Source organism: Macaca thibetana, chromosome 3, assembly GCF_024542745.1.
Source record: "Macaca thibetana thibetana isolate TM-01 chromosome 3, ASM2454274v1, whole genome shotgun sequence".
Classification (NCBI taxonomy): domain Eukaryota; kingdom Metazoa; phylum Chordata; class Mammalia; order Primates; family Cercopithecidae; genus Macaca; species Macaca thibetana.
This window is the reverse complement of record NC_065580.1, coordinates 176,329,608-176,335,542: the sequence shown is the minus strand read 5'-3', so window position 1 is coordinate 176,335,542 and position 5,935 is coordinate 176,329,608.

Here is a 5,935-nt window from a genome sequence, read left to right as displayed (position 1 = left end):
CTTGCAGTGAGCGCAGATCGCGCCACTCACTCCAGCCTGGGAGACGGAGCGAGACTCCGCCTCAGAAAAAAAAGGAAAATAAGGAAAGCATTCATTTCACGAAGGTAAAATAATATTAAAGTCCATAGTAGAGATGTACTTGTTAGAATGCACTTTTTAAATTGTATAGAGTTGCAAACAGAAAAATTGAAGAATGACAGTTATCTGTAAGTTATTGAACTCATCCGGTGTCTGATTTTGTGTTCGGTATTCTGAAAACCTCATTGTTTGAATCTTTTTAAGCGTTCTGTCAAGCTGACACCTCCATTTCACTAAGGAACGAAGACATAAAGATATAACGGAAATACCCAAGGTTAAAGATACAGTAAATACTAGATGTGGAGTTGAAATAAGTCCTACCGGAGTACTTACTCTTTATAAATAAATTATAATGTTTATAATATACAAATATAATGATTCTTTCAGGAGGTCAATGAAATAAAATTGTTTCTGGACAGGTTTTAAACAAAAAGTGTTCCTGCTGCTCCCAACCACTTTATATATATTTTATATCTTCTACGCCTTTAGAATTAAATATTTAGGCACTCCTGAAGAATCGAAAGGAGAAAATTACGGAAAAAAAATGTGAGAGAGGGTTTAATAGGCAGCAGTAGATTGTCGAGAGGTCTTGGTTGCAAAGATCTGTAGACTTAGCATAGGTGAGTGTATTTTAGAGAATGAGAAAATTAGAAGTAGTTGATTCCTCTGTGCTAGGTGCAGCTGGGGAACTGGAGCTTTTGCCTACATTGGCAATTGAGCAGATAGGTTGGAGGAGAGATTCCAAAAATGCCACTGCCTAACTAAACCAATTGCAAGATACTGTGGTACTTCTGAACATGGTACCTCTGTTATTCCCACCAGCTAATTCTGAGCCTTACTGAGAAGGCAAAAAGAATAACGTAACCAATGAAAAACAATAAAAATATTACTGGTAAAAAATTTAGTATCTAAGTTGGAAGGGAGTGGTCCTGTGTTCTTTGAGATGTACATCATTATATAAAGAAATTTTATAGCTGTTAATTATATATTTTACAATAAGCAAGGAACCAGCAAACTGGTAGAAAGAGGAAGAGTGTATAAAACAATTAGGATGAAAAAACTCAGTCAATTAAACACACATAAGAAAAGCAGTGAGCAAAAATGAGACTGAAAAAGTGGTACAAAGAAGAACATAAAATGAGATGTTTAAAATTATCCATACAGATAAGAATTTACAATATATTACATGAAATAACATTTCTTACTAACAGACTAATAAGGTGAGGCTGAATAGAGAAAGAAAATCCAGCTGCGTGCTGTGTATAAAGATATATTGACAATATAAGGAAAGAGAAACACTGAAAGGTAAAGGATAAAAAATGCATGCTAGAGAAATGATAACAAAGGAAAGCTGGTTCAGCTTCAGTAATATAAAAATAAGTGACTTTCATAAGTGGAAATTATTATTAAAAATAATACTGTCATATTAAATTCACAGCAATGAGATAAAGATTCAAAAATTATCTGCAAAGGATCACATAACTCCAAAATACATGGATAAAAATTTGATAGAAAATGGAAGAAAAAAATAGATAATCTAATTTTTTTCTTTTTTTCTTTTTTTCTTTTTTTTTTTTTTTGAGAGGAAGTCTCACCCTGTCGCCCAGGCTGGAGTGCAGTGGCATGATCTCGGCCCGCTGCAAGCTCTGCCTCCCAGGCTCAAGTAATTCTCGTGCCTCCACCTCCCAAGTAGCTGGCATTACAGACATGCACCACCATGCCCAGCTAATTTTTGTATTTTTAGTAGAGAGGGGGTTTTGCCATGTTGGCCAGGCTGGTCATGAACTTCTGGCCTCAAGTGATATGCCCTCCCAAAGTGCTGGGATTACAGACATGAGCCACTGTGCCCGGCCCTAACTTTCTTTTTTAAAACATATTTCTCTCTTATTAAGCAGATTTTTAAAGAAAGGCAGGCCTAGCATGGTGGCTCACGCCTGTAATCCCAGAACTTTGGGAGGCTGAGGCGGGCAGGTCTCGAGGTCAGGAGATCGAGACCATCCTGGCTAATATGGTGAAACCCCGTATCTACTAAAAATACAGGAAAAAAAAAAAAAGACAATTAGCTGGGCCTGGTGGCAGGCGCCTGTAGTACCAGCTACTCGGGAGGCTGAGGCAGGAGAATGGCATGAACCCGGGAAGCGGAGCTTGCAGTGAGCCGAGATCACGCCTCTGCACTCCAGCCTGGGCGACAGAGCTAGACTCTGTCAAAAAAAAAAAAAAAAAAAAAAAAGACACATATAATAAAACCAACACAATAAAAATTAGAAATTATCTGGTGAATAAGTGTAGAATGCGACATCAAACAATTTGATAGTATATATTTTTCTCCAGCACAATTACAATATTTATTTTTAAAGGCTGTGTGTTAATAGTTTTAAAGGGAGACTTTAAAATAGAAACAAAAATATAAAAAGTACACACACATTAAAAGAGGATTTAAGTCAATGGTTAGATGTACCAAATTCTCAACTAAGAAATATAAACTCAATTTAAATTTGTTAGAAATTTTACTTGGTTCATCATAGTATATGTTAAGTTAATTCTAAAATGTTTATGAAACAACTACAACAAAAGACTATAAATACACTAAGTACTTTTGAGGGAGTAGAAATAAAATGGTTGGCTTGCTTTAAAATATTTTGGTTTATTGTGGAAATAGAGGTTGGATTTCTTAGACAACAATTGAAAACTCATATATATAATCTAGGGTTTAACTTTTTTTTCTTTTTTCTTTTCCTTTTTCTTTCTTTCTTTCTTTCTTTTTTTTTTTCTTTGAGACAAGGTCTCACTCTTTCACCCAAGCTGGAATGTGGTGGTCCAATTTCAGTTCACCACAACAATCTCCACCAGCCAAGCCCAAGAAATCCTCTCACCTCAGCCTCCTGTGTAGCTGAGACTACAGACATCTGACTAATTTTTGTATTTTTTGTAGAGATGAGATCTCACCATGTTGCCCTGGCTGGTCTTGAACTCCTGGACTCAAGTGATCCTCCCACGTCGGCCTCCCAAATTGCTAGGATTATAGGCATAAGCCACTGTGCCAGGCCTAGGGTTTAACCTTCTTATCAACACAGGAAACATAGAAGCTATAAAGGAAAAAATGCATATTTAGGTATATAAAATTCAAAACTTTTATAAGACAAAAGATATGACAATGAAAGCCAGGATATACACATAACAAAAACAATATTTGAAACTTAGGGATCAAATAAAAGGTTAATATGGTTATTGTATAAAAAGTGTGTGCAATTAAATCCAACCCAGAATATAAGTGGGTAAATTATAGGAAGAAATCACAGATAGCAAAACCAAATGACCAGTTAATATATGATGTCAAGTGGTGGGTCAGTCTTCTTGATGGTTAAGGAAATAAAAATCAAATTGACAATAAAATATCGGTATGCTTCCAGCCTACTACCAAAAAAGAAATAGTTCAATAACATTTACATTTGACAGAGATAGTGAGGGGCTGAGGAGTATTTGAAATAGCTAAAAAAAGAGAGTGATAAAAAAATAAATGTTTACACAAGGATTTTAAAAACTACGTCGTAAGTGTGTCACACAAATGATTTTGCATCAAATAACAGCATTTGCATCCATAAAAACTCCATGTGACAAGGAAAAATAAAATCAGAGGAAATGGAAAAAACAAAAAACTTTAACCTTCACCATTCTATTACAAAACCAATGAGATAAAACTAGATATAAAGACTTAACAGCGAATCAGATCTAATTATAATATATTGTATTACACTTATTGAAAATAGAGATTAGGCATTCTTTTCAAATGTACATGAAACATTTAAACAGTGATTATATCTTTTCCTTTAAAAATCAATGTATTTCGAAAAGGAAAAATAGTACATAAAGCATTCTCTAATCTTACTGGAATAAAACTGGACATTGTATTAGTCCATTCTTGTGCTGCTATAAAGACCTCCCTGAGATTGGGTAATTTATTAAGAAAAGAGGTTTAATTGGTTCCCAGCTCTACAAGTTGTACAGGAGCATGATGGTGGCATCTGCTCAGATTCTGAGGAGGCCTCAGGAAACTTATAGTCATGGCAGAAGGCACAGGGGAAGCGGGCTTGTCTTACATGGCTGAAGCAGGAGCAAGAGTGAGAGGGAGCTTGGTGCCACGTACTTCTAAAGGACCAGCTCTCACAAGAACTCACTCGCTATCACCAGAACAGCACTAAGGGGGAAATCCAACCCCATGATTCAATCACCTTCCATCAGGCTCCACCTCCAATACTGGGGATTTATGATTTGACATGAGATTTTGGTGAGGACACAGATACAAACCATATCAGACATGGATAACAAATCAGAAATAAAAAAGCCCACCACATATAAAAATTTTTTGAAAATTCTTTTTCAAATATCTTAGATCAAAAGCAAATAAAAAATGAAATTTAATCTGGGATACAATTAAAGTAATTATCACAAGGACAATTGATATTTACAAAAGGTTATATTAAATTAAAAATAAAAATTAACATATAACTCAAAAGCTTAGGAAAAAGTACAAAATGAAGGTGGAAGAAAAAATAGAAATTAATAGATCAGCATCAAAATAGTGTTACATTTAGTACCTTAATGTTAAAGCCAGTTATTTAAGTAAAACACTAGAATAATTAAACAGCCATGATAATCAGAAATAAGAAAACATATAACACAAATACACAATTATAATGAGAAAATAATCACCTATATTTTAGACATTTAAAGAAGCTGAGCAACAACTTTGCTGAAAACTATAAAAATAAATTGAGATCCTGAATGAAACAGACAATTTTGTATGAGCATATATTCCTCTAAGAACTTCTAGTAAAATAAAAATAATAACTAGTTAAGCCATTCATTAAAAAAAGAGAATTTTTTTAATTCCACAAAACCCTCAAGGTGCCGATAGTATTCACATTTTAAGATAGTATTGACACTTTAAGCAACGTAAGTTTCTACAGCTATTCAAACTATTTCAGAAAAGAAAAAGAAATAATTTTTTTTTCTGAAGCTTGCATAGCATAGATGCCCAAAGTCTTCAAGTTGTAAAAAATTGGAAAACAATAAACCAATTAATTAATATGTCAGAAAAATGCCAAGCATTAACAAACGTAAACCAGAAACACATTAAAACAATAATGACAAGGAGCAATTTTTTCTCCTCACCAATGCAAAATAGATTAATATTTGGCTAAGAAAATATACAAAATTTACATATCTATCTAATTTTAATAAAAATTTAACAGCCATTCATAACAAAATAAAATTAATCAAATATGAATAAATAGTTCTGTAATGAAATTAAATTATTAGAAAATATGATAATGTGTATGAACAGACAGGTAAATGGGGAAAAATGGTACATCCAGAAATGCACCTAAATAGCTGTAGGAATTTAGTATATGGTAAAGGTCAGGAGGTAGATTGTTATAAATCGAGAATAGTTTTCCAATGGAGAAAAACTTGAAAGGTAGAAAATAGAGTCATAAAAGTGACAGAAGAAATCATGAGGATTGCTTTGTAATCACACAGTGGATGAGACCTTCTGAACTATAACCAAATGTTGCGAACCTAAAAATGACACGTTTGCCTACATGCAAATCGAACTGTTTCTGACCTTACAAAAATCAAAATATTCTACATGAGAACGCAAGTCATCAAAAGCAAGGACAATTTGTAAAATGGTAAAATTATTTGTAACACATAACTGAGACAATTATATAATTATAAAAACCTCCTTCAAATTATTAAGAAATAGAAACAGCAACCCAACCGTAAAAAATAGGCAAAAGGGTAAATAAATAGTTTACGGAAGTGCAGACACAATTGGCTTTTAAACAAAGAAAACATA